The sequence below is a fragment of the Psittacula echo genome, assembly GCF_963264785.1.
Source record: "Psittacula echo genome assembly, chromosome: 1".
Taxonomy (NCBI): Eukaryota; Metazoa; Chordata; class Aves; order Psittaciformes; family Psittacidae; genus Psittacula; species Psittacula echo.
The window spans coordinates 163,659,070-163,676,041 of NC_137735.1; positions in this window are offsets into that span (position 1 = coordinate 163,659,070).

The window sequence follows — 16,972 nt, forward strand, 5'->3', positions numbered from 1 at the left end:
GGAAACGCGAAGGGGAGGGGGCACTCGGGCCGCACACAGCCCTCTCCCACTTTGAATGTGAGGCGGCCCCCTTATGCCAACTTCAGTTTGGGCGAAGTACCCCCGAATCCGTTACCTTCTCAAGGCGTAACCAACTTTACAACTCAACCGACAGCTCTAACGAACCCGCCTCTATCTCAGGAGCAACAAGGACCACCCCCTGGGAGCGGGACCCCAGGGTGGCCCTGGCACTAAAATGCGATAATCCACCAGTGATATGGGGGATCTGCTCCCTTCTCAATGCCAAGGACAGTACCACTATTAGTGTCCCCTTTTTGATCGATACTGGAGCGGATGTTACAGTCATTCCTGAGACGAGCTGGCCCCCGCATTGGATGCTGGAAAACGCCCCCATGGTGGGTGGAGTTGGAGGACTATCTCGAGCTCGAAGGAGCGCTCAACTAATAGCAATCACTCTCCATACTGAGAATGGGCCAGAAAAAACTATCACCCTCTCTCCGTATGTTATGTCTGGAGTTCCACCCCTGCTGGGAAGAGACGCCCTAACCCTATTGAATGCCAGGGTGACAAATTTACCGTAGGGGCCACTGCCGTACACCCACTTCCACCAATTAAATTAATTTGGAAATCATCTGATCCAGTATGGGTCGAGCAGTGGCCCTTGTCAAAGCCTCGAATGGATGCTCTCCTCGAATTACTTGACCGTGAACTACAACGAGGACATATAGAGCCCTCTACTAGCCCATGGAACACACCAGTTTTTGTCATACCTAAACGAAAGGGTGAAGGATTTCGCCTTCTTCATGACCTACGTGAGGTAAATAAGACTATCCAGCCTATGGGTCCCCTTCAAACGCTGTTACCCGTGAACTCTATGATACCAAAAGGACAACCTTGTGCCGTTCTTGATATTAAGGACTGTTTTTTCTCCATACCCTTACATGAAGAGGACAAAAAACGGTTTGCTTTTTCTGTCGTATTCCCAAATAGCCAACGTCCTAATTTACGTTTCCAGTGGAAAGTACTGCCTCAAGGAATGGTCAATTCACCCACCATCTGTCAGATTACAGTAGATCGAGCCTTGGCACCGATCCGACATAACGACCCAACTGCAACCATCATTCAATATATGGACGATATTTTAATCGCCGCACCATTAGGAAAGCAGGTGGACCAGTTAATATCACTGGTTTCTGAAACCTTAAAAACAAATGGGTTTGAAATTGCGAGTGCGAAAATTAAAAGGGGACCATGCGTGAGCTTCTTGGGAGTAGAAATCACGAGTTCCTATATAACTCCACCCCAAGTAAAGATTCACCGACGTGTCAAAACACTCCACGATATGCAACAGCTAGTGGGGTCCCTACAATGGCTCCGCAACATTGTCCTGATCCCTCCGAATATCATGGCCCCGCTGTATGACCTTTTGAAAGGAAAACACCCATGGGAACAGAAGGTATTAACACCAGAAGCAATGGACAGTCTTGACTTCATTGAAAAACAGGCGTCGTCAAGCACACTCGCCAGATGGAACCCAGATGTGTCGCTTGACCTGTATGTGCATTTCACCAAAGGAGGGGGAGTGGGAGCACTGGCTCAGGGACCCCCTGACAAGGCACACCCAATACAGTGGGTAGTTCTCGGAAAACCGTCACGTGCATTTTCCCCCGGAGTCGAGTGCCTTGGTAACCTTATCATGAAAGGTAGAAAACTCGCTTTAAGACACCTAGGCATCGAACCTGCCAAGATATTCCTACCCTTTCGTAAACAGCTCCCGACGCAATCGGTGGCGATGTCAGAGCATCTAGCTATAGCCCTCGTCGGATTCGGCGGAGAAGTCCGATATGCTGCAAAGCCCCCCTGGACTCAAATGCTGGCGGTCATCGACATCGACCTTCCACAGAAAATCCTGGATCGGCCTCAACAGGGACCTACAGTTTTTACAGACGCATCCTCAGCGACTTCAACCGCAGCAGCGGTATGGCAATCAAAGGAAGAATGGCACTGCATAAAAATGACCGACCACACACTTTCGGTTCAACAGTTAGAAGCAGCAGCCGTAGTGCTAGCGTGTGGACTGTTCCCAACGGAGCATCTTAACATAGTCACTGATTCAATGTTTGTAGCCAAACTCTGCCTAGCCATGTCGGGGCCCGGTGTGTCAACATCTTCAATAGCTCTTATGCTGGAAGAAGCACTTTCCACCCGAGAAGGTACCATATCAGTTATTCACATCAATAGTCATGACCCAGTTAAGGGGTTTTTTCAAATCGGCAATGACAAAGCAGATGCTGCCGCAAAAGGCCTGTGGACACTAAGAGAAGCCCGTCAGTTACATGAATCCCAATAATATCGGAGCTAAAGCGTTAGCGAAGAGATGCGGACTTTCAGTTGCCGACGCAAAACACATAGTGGCAACGTGCCCTCATTGTCAAAAAGCACCACTGTGGCCCTGCGGAGTCAACCCCAGAGGCCTTAAAGCCTCCGAAATATGGCAGACAGATTTTACACTTTGCCAATTACTGAAGCCTCGAGCGTGGCTAGCAGTGACTGTGGACACATACAGCGGAGTAATTGCTGCCACCCAACGTCTTAAAACGAGCTCTAAAGCAACTATTCAGCATTGGTTGACGGTCATGGCATGGCTTGGCATTCCAAAACAAATCAAAACAGACAATGGCCCAAATTTTATCTCTAAATCAGTTCAAGCATTTGCTTTAAAATGGGGCATCACTCTAACACACGGCATTCCATATAACAGCACAGGGCAGGCCATAGTCGAGCGAGCAAACCAAACCTTGAAATCCAAATTAGAGGTATTAGCAAAGACAGAAGGGTTTAACAACACCATCCCCACAGGAGACCAAGCCCGCCTACTAGCAACCGCTCTCTTAGCATTGAATCAGTTTCCCAGGGGAGAGGAAGCAAATAGCCCTGCCCAAAAACATTGGTCCACTCGAGTATTAGATGATGGCCCATTGGTTATAGTCAGAAATGAATTGGGAGAATGGGAACACGGGTGGAGATTAGTCCTAACAGGACGGGGGTACGCTGCAGTCAAAAAAGATAACCAAATTAAATGGTGCCCGATTAAATCAATCAAACCAGATTTGAAGGACAAAACTGATGAAAATTGTGAGTTTTTGTTTACAGGACCGATTCATTGGACACCCTCGTGACCGGTACTTCCCACTACCACAAGGGGACGATGAACCAGCCAATTCCTTACCTGCCCCAAAGAGCCCTCCGGCAACTGAACACCCCACGTCGTCAGAGCAACAGCATCGTCAAAAGGCCCCTCCCAAAAAGGGGCTACGGTACCTTTGTGTAATCATGTTTTTGGGGCTTCTCACTGTAGCGAGGGCAGAATCGAATTCTCATTATCCTCATCAACCTTTCAATTGGACACTATATCAATTTGATTCTGGTACAGTTATACAAACCATAACAACGTCGGGGGCTCCTAGTTTTATGGCCACTCTTTGCCAACTGATACCTACAAAGTTCTGCTTCGAATGAGGGGCATACTATTTCTGCCCCAGTTCCAATCCAGGAAAGAGTTACTGCAACTACCCCGGACGCTATTATTGCGCTTACTGGGGCTGTGAGACGATTGCAAATGCCTGGATTCCAGAGCCAGGGAAAGACCCCTTTCTGCGGGTATCCTGGGCTCCTTATGGGTGTAGACCCCCACCTATAAATAGAGGTGAAGAATTTCGCTCTCCTTACGCTATACCAACATTTTATGTTACAGAATATTGTAAGCACCTCTATTTGAATGTAAGTAATCCTCAACATCCAAGTTGGCTCTTGGGAAAAATGTGGGGAGTTCGATATTATCAAGCAGGAAAAGATAGAGGTGCCCGCATTCGTATCCAAAAAACATTGATTCCGGCTGATCCATTCCCAGTACACCCTAAACTGACATTTGCTGGTAAAACACTCCTACCAACCCCCGGTCAAAATCATATAGTCAGAAAACTAACTGAACCTGATGTACCTATAGCAAAATTTAGCACCGCATCCACAGTAATACGTAACACAGTGAGACCACACACTAATACAATTCCTTATGAAGATCCTCTCTGGGGAATGATGCAGGCCAGCTATCGAGTATTAAACAAGACCCATCCGAACTTTACAGAGCATTGCTGGCTATGCTATGGAATAAAACCACCCTTTTATGAGGCCGTAGGAGTTAGTGACATACCTATTCTGGCAAATGGTACAAATCCGCCCCAATGTACATGGGAGATGGAAAAACAAAGCATAACACTAGCACAGGTAGTAGGAAGCGGTGTATGTCTGGGTGCTGTCCCAGACAACAAACAACAGTTGTGTGTCAGTAAGATACAGGATAATATCTCAGCAAAATGGTTAATACCAGTCACCAATGCTAAATGGATCTGTTCTATTATTGGGGTCACACCCTGTTTATCCTTAGACAACTTTAACAAATTGGCGGAATACTGTGTCCAAGTGTCTATAATTCCCAAGATAATTTACCATCCTGAAGAATTTGTTTATCGCTCGCATCTTACCCCGAAGCACCATTTGTTAAAACGAGAACCCCTTACAGCTATAACAGTAGCCACCCTACTATTAGTAGGAGGTGCAGGATTAGGTACAGGCGTAACATCTTTAGTGCAACAGAGTTCAGAATTTCATGCTTTGAGAATGGCCGTCGATGAGGATCTAGCCAGAATCGAACAATCTATAACTGCATTAGAGCAATCAGTTAGATCATTATCTGAAGTAGTGCTACAGAACCGTAGAGGTCTAGATCTGATGTTTCTTCAACAAGGAGGAGTGTGTGCTGCATTGAAAGAAGAATGTTGCGTATATGCGGACCATACTGGAGTGGTAAGAGACACCATGGCAAAGTTACGAGAAGGTTTGGAAAAACGAAGACGGGAACGAGAAGCACTGCAAAATTGGTATACATCCTGGTTTACCCAATCGCCATGGTTGACTTCCTTAATATCTACCCTGATGGGACCAATCATAATAATTCTCCTAGCTCTGATCTTCGGACCCTGTATATTGAATAAGCTTGTATCGTTTGTTAAGAGCCGGTTAGAAACGGTTAATATTATGCTCGTAGAACGCCGACAATTACTTTAGTACTATCTTTAGTTAATGATACCTCAAGTTATTATGTTTCACTTTAGCTGTAAGGACAAATCCGAACCTCTGGGAGACCTTTTTAGTCATTGTCATTTCCTCTTACCGCGTAGACTGGCCCCCTACGTGGTAACAGGTGTGCACTTTTTAAACAATTGAAACGCCCGAACCTCGCGCTGAGTGAAGGGAACATAAGCTCATCACAGTCAGGTCAACGTTACCTGCGCGGGGACGCCCGCTAGGGTTGAGTCTGTCACCTCACACAGCAGTGATGCCTTTCGGAGCTACTTTACCGACGGTCTTCCCAGAGCATATAGGTTCAAGTTCAACTTTATCACCTCACAGAGATCTTGTCTTTTTAGTTACCTTTAACTCTACCTCGTTCTTTCAGTATACCTCTTCATTATCTACTACCTAATGTGCCTTCTGTCTTTACTCAGGAGTGTGCTTTATAGCGTAGACATATCTTAAGGTGTGCAATCTAAATAAGATCCCTTTTTAATATAGTGTTCTTAGTGTTCTTTAAACTTATTGTTTAGGTTATATAATTATACATAGGGACGGGGGAAATGTGGGTAGCCAGGGCCTGACGGTCGGAAGATATCGCACTGTAAGGAAAGATAGGGCCCCTCTCCTAGTAGCCAATAGCACTTGATTTATGATGTAAGCAGACGGATGTGACGTTGTAAACCAAAGCTATATAACACCGTGCCATCAAGCAATAAACGCCATTTGCCGTCCACCACATTGGTGTTAGTGAGCTTATGGCCCAAGCGGCCCAGGGCTGGTCGCCGTGACGCTCCTGAACCAGGTCGCTAAGCCTACGCGAAGGCAACAGTTTAGCTCACCACGGCTTGTGACTCACTGCATCTTGTGGACATGCTCCCAGAAATACCCATTGCAAACGTCCCCACTTGCTTATTATGGACACAGGTATATCTGTATAGGAAGTTCTAGTGAAAACCAGCATTGAGTTCTGCATCCATAACATTGAAATTTAGGATTTTAGGCAGGTGGTGCCTTCTGACTTGCTCCCTTGCATCCCTGTGCTAGCTCTTGGTCTAGCAGGAGGTCTGACTCAGAGAGAGTCACCTGCACAAAGAGCTTTTGACTTCACTTCTTAAGCACCCCAAATTTGCATCTAGCCCATGGCTAGTTCAGCATGAGCTCATCTTCACACTGCTGATTCTCTAGTGTTAACAGCTACTTTAGGCTTGAGTAACCTGCAGAGCATGACTCTAACCCAGGCATCCCTGCCAACAAGTAAGACAACAATTACCTCTGCTCCTCACTGTTGGCTCCTCCAAGCACATCAAAGAAGTACGATCTAAGATCGTTAGGACTGAATTGCATCAAGTGCATCCTTCCCTCCTATTCCTTGCTGCACCGATTGTTTTCCTTTGTGCTCTCAGGACAGCATCTTGCTCTGCAGGAAAGGTGCTGCAAGTGCAGCAGGTCTTCCCAGAGGGTTATGAAACAACCCTGAAATTCCAGCTGGATTGACATGCCAAGGTCATGAGGCTGAATGGAGATGGGCTGTCTGAATCCAAGGTCTACCCATAAGGAAAGGGGGTTGGGAAAGGACAGCTTTGTACTTTTACGTTATGATTTGGCTAAGTAATATAAACTAGACATTACGCATATAGGGGTGGCAGCATAAAGCAGGACTGACCTTGTGTAACCTTAGAGGTGTAACTCAAAGCTTGTCACCGTGGGCTTTGTGTTTGCACTGCCCGCGCGCTTTGTGTGGACAAAGGCAGAAAGCTGCAAGGAAAGGCAAAGGCTGCGGATGGAAATGGAACGGCGATTCCAAGGAAAGGGAACGCAGGCTTCGCGCGTCTCCCAACGTGCCCGAGGCAGGAGGCGTTGCGCTGGAGCTGCAGACCGGCAACAGCCGCCTGGTAACGGGGGTCGCCTGGCAACGGCCGCGGCCTCTGTGAGCACGGACAATGGGCTCGGCCAATGGGCGTTGAGGAGCGGTGGGCTGTGGCCAATAAAGAGCGGGCAGGGAGCAGGGTGGGTTCAGTTGCTGCTGCAGGTGCGGCAGGGCGGGAAGGGCAGCGCGGCAGGCCTGGCGCAGGCCCGGCGCAGGCCCGGCACAGGCCCGGCGGGGCAGGGGGAAGGCCGCCGGCTGCCCGCTGCCCGCTGTCTCTCCTGCCCACAGGTCGCACTCCCGTTGTCGAACGCCGCAGCAGCGATGGCACCGCTCAGCCTGTCTCAGCTGCTGGACGCTGCCATCACGTCCGACGGGGCAGATGTGAATTTCAGGGAGCTGCACAGCCTGCTGCGGGCTGTGCTGGGGCTCTTGGGCCTTGGGGACCTGCCTGTCCCAGACTGCGGGCAGCCTGCCCAGGGGGGCAGGGCCCTGGCCCAGCCTGTGGGGCAGCAGCCCCCGGAGCCGGGCGAGCGGCAGCCCGGGACAGCCCCGCTGCAGGGCGCCGCCAGCAGTTCCGGAGTTGATGCCGTGGAGGCCGATGTGGAGCAGCTGAACGAGCTGGAAGCCATGGAGAGCAGCAGCTCTGAGGTAGGGGCTCTCTCCAGTGCCCTGGGCTCCACAGCCCTGGCGCTCCGGCCCCACCATCCTCTCCATCCCTCCCTTCCCCACTCCTGACCTGTGGGTGGGAGCTGTGTGCGCTCCTTGGGCACCTGAGAGGCACCGTCAGCACCTCATGGGCCTCGTCTCCACCTCCAGTCTCCTTGGCTCGCCCCAGGGCTAAACCCGGCACTGGGGGGGCCTGGAGAGGGGCCTCACCCTGCATGGTACTGAGCTACCCAGGCACAGGCTTTTCCCGGGTGTCCTAAGGGGCAGGGCTGGGGACCCAGGTCCTGGTCTGCAGGGACCCTCCCCTGGGGCTCAGCCCCCGCCGCCCTCCTCTCCTAAGACATGGCTTTGTCCCAGCCTCTCCTCGAGGGGATGGGCGGCATGAACGAGGCAGTCGGGAAGGGGCTTGGCTTGCTGAGCTGATGCTGGGGTCCCTGCGGCCCTCGCCCCCTCCCTGCATAACCCTGCATCCATCTCCCTGTGGCCCTGGGTGCCACCCAGCGAGGGAGGAGTGGGAAGGGGGTCCCAAGCGGGAAGTGTGTGAGTTCAGCCCCGGGCGGCTGGGGACAGTGCGGGGAGCCCTGGCTCTGCCCTTGCTGCTGCACTTCCGTCCACAAACCTGCTCCCCTCTGCCGCCTCTTCCCAGGAGGGCAACAGAGCCCAGTACACCCCCACCGAGCCCTCTGCTTCAGACGAGGACACCCTGCATGGGGCAAGTTCAGCGCTGGCTCTCAAGGAACCAGGGATGCAGTATGCAGCCCCTACCGCTCAGCACTGCAGCTCAACAAGCAGCTCTGGAAGTCACAATGTTCAGCCCAACAGCTCACAGAGAAGCACCGGAGCTGCTGTCCGTGTGGCCAGGACTGTACGGCAAAGGTCTTGTCCCGCTGTCACCCAGGCCAGCACAAGAGAGGAAAAGGTTGGAGCTGCTGTCACCAAGGGCAAGACTCCACGGAGAAAGTCTTGGCCTGTTCCAAGGCAGACCAGCAGCGCAGTGATATGTCCCAGAAGAAAGGTTTCCTGGGCAGATCTCCAGGGAGGCGGGATGCAGCCAATAGCCTCGAGCTCCAGTATGCATCCCAGGCACTTGCTGCAAGAGGTGCATGTCTGGTCAGAATCCTCAGGCTCCAGCAGTTCCTCCACCTCCACGATGGATACCGAGGAGGCTGAGTTCGAGGCTCTTCACAGCCTCTATGATCTGCTAAGGAAGCAGGAGGCTCAGCTGGAAGCCACCAAGTCAGATCGGACTGAGCTGGAGAAGCTGCGGTCCGAGCTGCTGCTCCAGCAGGAGGAAGGTGGGAGCTCTGGGGTCTTGTGGGATGTTTGGGAGCCTTGTTCGGGGGCTTGTTGTCCTCAGAGCCTGGCCCTGAGGGTGAGACCCCCTCACTGACAGTGTGTCCCCTTGGCCCATGTTCCTGTAGGCCAGGAGAGCATCGTCGCCGTGCTTGAGGACCTCCGTGGCCAGGTGTCGTCCCTGCAGGCCCTTGCAGGTGACCTAGAGCAGGAGAAGGGGAAGGTGAGCCGGTGGCGGTCCGTAGGGGGCACGTGGGGATGCTTGGGGGTTTGGGCAGGGAGGGGGCAGATGAAGAGCCCCTGGTCTGGGAAGACACTGGTGCCATGCCCTGACTCTGCTCCACCATGGTTCCCAGCTCACATCCATGCTCCAGGAGCTGAAGCAGGAGCAGAAGGAGCAGGCAGAGCAGCAGGAGGTGACCAGGGCCACACTGGAGCAGTTGGTCACCACATGCCAGCGGCTGCAGGAGCAGGTGAGGTGCAGTGGGAGCTGCCAGCAACCACCGGCTCGGTGGGGTGGGTGGTCCTGGCAGGGTTCCCAGCCACATGCCCTGGCTGGCTGTGGCCATGGAGCCTCCACAGCAGCCAGGGTTGTTGGCTGCATCCAGCCCATCTCAGAAGTGCTTCCTCCTCCCCTTTGTGCAGGTGGAAGAGCTGAGGGCAGTGACGAGTAGCGCAGGGCAGGAGCAGGCAGAGAGGCAGGCAGCGTGTCCCATGTGCAGAGACACCAGTGTGCCGGAGGGGAATCTCCTGCAGCGCTTTGAGAAGCTGCAGGAGCAGGTGGACTCCCTCCTGTCAAGGCAGGAGGAGGGCAAGGTGGAGAGGCAGAGGAGTCACGTAAGGAGATGGTGGCATGGGGATGCTTGAGAGGAGGCTGCTGGGACCTGCCCTGCCCTGCCCCGCAGCTGGTTGTGCTTCGGTGGAATGTGGGGGAGCCCCTTGCTCCCCCCCTCCCAGATTGGGTTGTATGAGTCAGCAGCATGGAAGGAAATTGAAGCCATGCTGTAGATGTCCTGCTAACACTGAGAGCCTGTGGTCACTTGCCCATTAAGCCGGGTCTGTCCCCAGGGGACAGACACCCCCCCCTTTGCATGGCACTACCATGTCGTCTTCTTCCCTGCAAAAGGACCAGGAAGTGCTGAGCCGCTTGATGGTCCAGGAACAGGAGCTGCAACAAGTCCGGCAGCAGCTGGAGGAGCAGTGGCAGAGAAGCCTGGAGCAGCTCAAGGAGAAGGCACCGCCGAGACAGGCTGACAATGCGGCTGGGATTAAGATGTGAGTGTGACGGGGACAGTGATGGCTTCAGGGACAGCACTCGTCCCGTTGCCACTTTGTCCTTGCCAGCACCCTCAGTTCCTATGGTGCTCTGGGTGCCCATGGCAGTAGCTCCCACTGATGGTGGTGGTTTCTGGAGCCAATGTCCAACTGGTCTCCTTCAACCTACTGCCATTCTTCTGTAACCAGCCAGCGGGTTGGGACCTTGCTTGGGTGCTGGGGGATAAACTGGGTTGAAACCCATGTTTCCCAGCTCACCCAGCCCTTTTCTCCCTTGCCCAGGCAGTCTTCCAGTGTGGAATTCCGGTGCCTGTCCTGTGACCGGCAGCTCAACATGAGGGTGCCTGGCTCGTAAGTAGCACCCGTCACCGGAGCATCGGGAGGCCGCATGGGTGGGACGGGAGGAGATGGATGCTGAGAGCTCCGCCTGACAGGCACAGGGTTCAGGGAGTCTGTCTGGGGGGTTTGACCCTGCTGAGACCCCTCCAATGCTCTGCCCACGGGTGTGGGGACGGGGACCCCTCCCTGAGGGCAGTGAGCAGGGGATACCATGGGGTGAAAGCCCATGGATTTTGGGGCACTGCCCTGAGCCAGGCTGGATCGTTTGTCCCCTGTCACCCACCGGTGGTTCTTGGCTTCCGCAGGCCCATCGTGCCCATCCCACCCGCGCCATCGCTGCCCTCCCGCAGCACTGAGAAGATGCCTCGTTCCCTGAAACCAGGGGAAAGCAAGAGGTAGGGGACTTGGGACCCATCCCCTGCCGGGGGTGCAGGGTGTCCCTGCCGTGGCCGGGAGAGCTCTTCCCTGGGTGGGCGTAGAAGGGTCTGGGGGTGCCTGGGCAGGCTGCCCAGATACGCCCTGTCCCCCACCCTGGCAGACCACTGGGTGCTGAGTACCCGTATTTCCCATCCTGCAGGGAGCAGGCAGCCGGCTGCCGGTACTCCAGAGTGCCGCGGCAGTGTGGGGGCCAGAACACTGTTCTCCAGCCTGTCCCACCCAGCCCCCTAGGGCCGCACAAGCCATCCACCGTGCTCCCCAGCAAGGTAGGCATGAAGAAGGAAGGGATCCAGAGGGGGGCAACTGTGGCTGGGAGCGTGATGCTGAGTATTTGGGATGGGGGGATTCGTGCCTCCGTTTCCCCAGGAGAGCTGGGCGTGGAGGGTTGCTTGGGGATGCTGAATACTGCCCCGTGCTTTAGCCAGCCCCCTCTCTCCTTCCCAGCAGGATGGTGGCAATGCGACATTGCTCCTGGGTGAAAAATGTGACATTGCAGCAGCCTGTGCTCGAGAGCAAGGAGGGTAGAGGCAGGAGGGCCCCGACCCAGGGCAGCCTTCCCCAGGTACCGCGCCTCTTCCAGCCTCTCCTGCCCCGTTCCATCGAACTCAAACTCCGGCAGCCACAGAAGACTGGGGGTCCCCGGCTGAACCCCTGGCGCCCTGGCATCCCAGCAGCAAATCAATAAATCCTTGTGCTCATCCAAGCACCTCTGTGGGCTGAGTGGGGGACCCTGGCTTGGGATCTGCCCATCCCCCAGAAGGAGGGCTCCACAACATCCCTGGCCTGTGGCCACGTGTCACTGGAGGAGCAGCCCCTGGCCACCTCACATCCCCAGCGCCTGCGGCCCCCCAAGCTGCAGCACTCCCCTGGCACTCTCCGGCCTGCACAAGCCCTGTTTGGGAGCCTGTGTCCCCAAAGTGTCCTGTGTCCTGGGTGACCCAGGGAACTACAGACCAGTCAGTCTCACCTCTGTGCCTGGCAAACTCTTGGAGCAGATTCTCCTGGAAGGCATGCTAAGGCACATGAAAAACAAGGTGCTTGGGGAGAGCCAGCATCGCTTCAATAAGGGGGAATCCTGCCTGACCAATTTGGTGGCCTTCTATGATGGGGCTACAACACTGATGGACAGGGATAGAGCAGTTGATGTCATCTACCTGGACTTGTGCAAAGCATGTGACGCTGTCCCACACGACATCCTTGTCTCTAAATTGGAGAGACATCAATTTGATGGTGGACCACTCGGTGGATAAAGAACTGGCTGGATGGCCGCACGCAAAGAGTTGTGGTCAATGGCTCCATGTCCGGCTGGAGACCAGGAACGAGTGGTGTCCCTCAGGGATGGGTGTTGGGACCGGTCTTGTTCAACATCTTTGTCGGTGACATGGACGGTGGGACTGAGTGCGCCCTCCGCAAGTTTGCCGATGACACCAAGCTGTGTGGTTCGGTTGATACCCTGGAGGGAAGGGATGCCATCCAGAGGGACCTTGACACGCTTGTGAGGTGGGCTGATGCCAACCTGATGAAGTTTAACCATGCCAAGTTCAAGGTCCTACACCTGGGTGGGAGCAATCCCAGGCACAGCCACAGGTTGGGCAGAGAAGAGATTCAGAGCAGCCCTGCGGAGAAGGACTTGGGGGTGTTGGTCGATGAGAAAATGAACGTGAGGCAGCTTCAGTGTGCGCTCGCAGCCCAGAAAGCCAACTTTATCCTTGGCTGCATCAAAAGGAGCGTGACCAGCCGGTCAAAGGAGGTGATCCTGCCCCTCTACTCTGCTCTCGTGAGACCTCACTTGGAGCATTGTGTGCAGTTCTGGTGTTCTGAACATAAAAAGGACATGGAACTGTTGGAACAAGTCCAGAGGAGGCCACGAGGATGATCAGGAGACTGGAGCACCTCCCGTATGAAGACAGGCTGAGAAAGTTGGGGCTGTTCAGCCTGGAGAAGAGAAGGCTGCGTGGAGACCTCATAGCAGCCTTCCAGTATCTGAAGGGGGACTAGAGGGATGCTGGGGATGGATTATTCATTAGGGACTGTAGTGACAGGACAAGGGGTAACGGGTTAAAACTTAAACAGGGGAAGTTTAGATTGGATCTAAGGAGGAAGTTCTTTTCTGTGAGGGTGGTTAGGCCATGGCACAGATTGTCCAGAGAAGCCGTGGCTGCCCCATCCCTGGCGGTGTTCAAGGCCAGGTTGGACAGAGCCTTGGGTGACATGGTTTAGTGTGGGGTGTCCCTGCCCATGGCAGGGGCGTTGGACCTGGATGATCTTAAGGTGCTTTCCAACCCTAATTATTCTATGATTCTATAAATAATCTGGCTGAGCAGTTGCCCTAGGTTGCAATAACGAGGGGTGTTACTTGATTTAAGACTGCAGAAGAATTGTGTTTTGAAAGGTTTATAGTAGATAAATGCATGGATTTTAATGGCAAGTTTGTGCCAACCCAACATGCTTTCCAAAGGAAGCATCCACATGGAATATCCATGGGTAACCTGATCTAGTTGTCCCTGCTTATTGCAGGTGAATTGGACTAGATGAGCTTTGAAGGGCCCTTCCAATCCAAACTATTGCGTGATTCTATAAATCTACACCCAGGAATTAAGTGTGAGAGTGGTACCAGATGTAAGCATGGTGTGTTCAGTGCTGTGTTTCTTGTACCTCACCTCCCAGGATCCTGTAAATGGTGGCAGCAGCTCTGCATTTACCAGAAACTTCTGCGACCACTGAAAACAATCAGCTGATTTTGTGCTGATTTCTGTGGTTTAGGTCTGTGGCTGACTCAGAAACAAGAACCAGGACATAGAAACCAAGCTGTAGGCCTGATGCTTTCTACCTTCTGATTGATCCAGCCCTAACTGCGTTGACCTCTATTTTGGTCTTATTTTGAGTAACTGTCCGGTCTTTTACATCTGGCCCTTGGTTTCACGTCTACTTGCCTTTTGACATCTGAGGTTGGACATGACTCCACTCTGACTCCTTCTCCCTCACCGCCTTTGGGTGCTGGGACACCTTCCACTAGAGCAGGTTGCTCCAAGCCCTGTCCAACCTGGCCTTGAACGCTGCCAGGGATGGGGCAGCCACAGCTTCTCTGGGCACCCTGTGCCAGCGCCTCAGCACCCTCACAGGGCAGAGCTTCTTCCTTATATCCAATCTACATCTCCCTTTTTTTAGCTTAAAGCCATTACTGCTTGTCCTGTCCCTACAGGCCCTTGTAAAAAGTCCCTTTCCAGAGAAGGTTCTGTCTTTGAAGAGAGACGAGAGTTTTTGCAGGTAAAGGAGTTAAAGGAAGAAAAAAGAGCTGTAAGTGGGAAATTAAACATGCAGAAACACCTAAACAGCGTCCAAAGATTTATGACTAATTGGGTCTGCTCTTATCAGCCAGTCTCGATTTCAAATGCCTCTCACATAAAGCTGTTCTTCTGGGCTGGGTTCCCCGCAGGTCTCAGCAGATGCTTCCGCTTTTGCTTTTCAAGAGTGAAACAGCCTCTGGTTAGACCCATCTGGTGGACTGCTGCTGCAGCTTGCCTTGACACAAGGCTTCTCTGACATCATCAGCTATTTTCTCTGCCCTGGCAAATATCCCCCATTGAGAGATGGGTCCTGGCAGTGGATCCTTACTGTGAAGTCTGTGTTCTATGGCAATGCCTTTGTCATAGGAAAGGTATCAAAGAGGCAGCTGAGGTGAGGTCTGACCCGGCTGCATGCAGGTTTCTGCATTTCCTCGATGGGTTCCTGCCTGCTTCTGTATGAGGAAGATCTGTGTTCATCACGGAAGAATTTGCCCATGGTTGTGGTTCATTGTCTCACCCTGCTCCAGTTAGACCTGCAGACCCACCAGCCCTCCCTGTTCCCTACTTGGAAAGATGAGTGTTGCCCACATACAACACTTTCAAAGCCATGTTGGTGCAGAAGCACACAGAACAAAGGAAATGCTGAGTTTAGCTCACCACGGCTTGTGACTCACTGCATCTTGTGGACATGCTCCCAGAAATACCCATTGCAAACGTCCCCACTTGCTTATTATGGACACAGGTATATCTATATAGGAAGTTCTAGTGAAAACCAGCATTGAGTTCTGCATCCATAACATTGAAATTTAGGATTTTCTCATGTATCCTATTGGCAATGGCCATGTGCCATAAAGTGGTATTTCCATAAACGCCATAAAGCAGAAAAGCAAGCCACAGAGGAAGTGTCACTGGTCCTTTTGGGTCGCACTCAGCTCTCTGAAGTCATCTACTCGGGTTGAAAGGGGAGTGTTAAGGGGTAAGGCTGCATCACAAGGGGAAGCGTAAGCCCAGAGCAGGCAGGTGGTGCCTTCTGACTTGCTCCCTTGCATCCCTGTGCTAGCTCTTGGTCTAGCAGGAGGTCTGACTCAGAGAGAGTCACCTGCACAAAGAGCTTTTGACTTCACTTCTTAAGCACCCCAAATTTGCATCTAGCCCATGGCTAGTTCAGCATGAGCTCATCTTCACACTGCTGATTCTCTAGTGTTAACAGCTACTTTAGGCTTGAGTAACCTGCAGAGCATGACTCTAACCCAGGCATCCCTGCCAACAAGTAAGACAACAATTACCTCTGCTCCTCACTGTTGGCTCCTCCAAGCACATCAAAGAAGTACGATCTAAGATCGTTAGGACTGAATTGCATCAAGTGCATCCTTCCCTCCTATTCCTTGCTGCACCGATTGTTTTCCTTTGTGCTCTCAGGACAGCATCTTGCTCTGCAGGAAAGGTGCTGCAAGTGCAGCAGGTCTTCCCAGAGGGTTATGAAACAACCCTGAAATTCCAGCTGGATTGACATGCCAAGGTCATGAGGCTGAATGGAGATGGGCTGTCTGAATCCAAGGTCTACCCATAAGGAAAGGGGGTTGGGAAAGGACAGCTTTGTACTTTTACGTTATGATTTGGCTAAGTAATATAAACTAGACATTACGCATATAGGGGTGGCAGCATAAAGCAGGACTGACCTTGTGTAACCTTAGAGGTGTAACTCAAAGCTTGTCACCGTGGGCTTTGTGTTTGCACTGCCCGCGCGCTTTGTGTGGACAAAGGCAGAAAGCTGCAAGGAAAGGCAAAGGCTGCGGATGGAAATGGAACGGCGATTCCAAGGAAAGGGAACGCAGGCTTCGCGCGTCTCCCAACGTGCCCGAGGCAGGAGGCGTTGCGCTGGAGCTGCGGGCCGGCAACAGCCGCCTGGCAACGGGGGTCGCCTGGCAACGGGGCGTCGCCTGGCAACGGCCGCGGCCTCTGTGAGCACGGACAATGGGCTCGGCCAATGGGCGTTGAGGAGCGGTGGGCTGTGGCCAATAAAGAGCGGGCAGGGAGCAGGGTGGGTTCAGTTGCTGCTGCAGGGGCGATGGCACCGCTCAGCCTGTCTCAGCTGCTGGACGCTGCCATCACGTCCGACGGGGCAGATGTGAATTTCAGGGAGCTGCACAGCCTGCTGCGGGCTGTGCTGGGGCTCTTGGGCCTTGGGGACCTGCCTGTCCCAGACTGCGGGCAGCCTGCCCAGGGGGGCAGGGCCCTGGCCCAGCCTGTGGGGCAGCAGCCCCCGGAGCCAGGCGAGCGGCAGTCCGGGACAGCCCCGCTGCAGGGCGCCGCCAGCAGTTCCGGAGTTGATGCCGTGGAGGCCGATGTGGAGCAGCTGAACGAGATGGAAGCCATGGAGAGCAGCAGCTCTGAGGTAGGGGCTCTCTCAAGTGCCCTGGGCTCCACAGTCCTGGCGCTCCGGCCCCACCATCCTCTCCATCCCTCCCTTCCCCACTCCTGACCTGTGGGTGGGAGCTGTGTGCGCTCCTTGGGCACCTGAGAGGCACCGTCAGCACCTCATGGGCCTCGTCTCCACCTCCAGTCTCCTTGGCTCACCCCAGGGCTAAACCCGGCACTGGGGGGGCCTGGAGAGGGGCCTCACCCTGCATGGTACTGAGCTACCCAGGCACAGGCTTTTCCCGGGTGTCCCAAG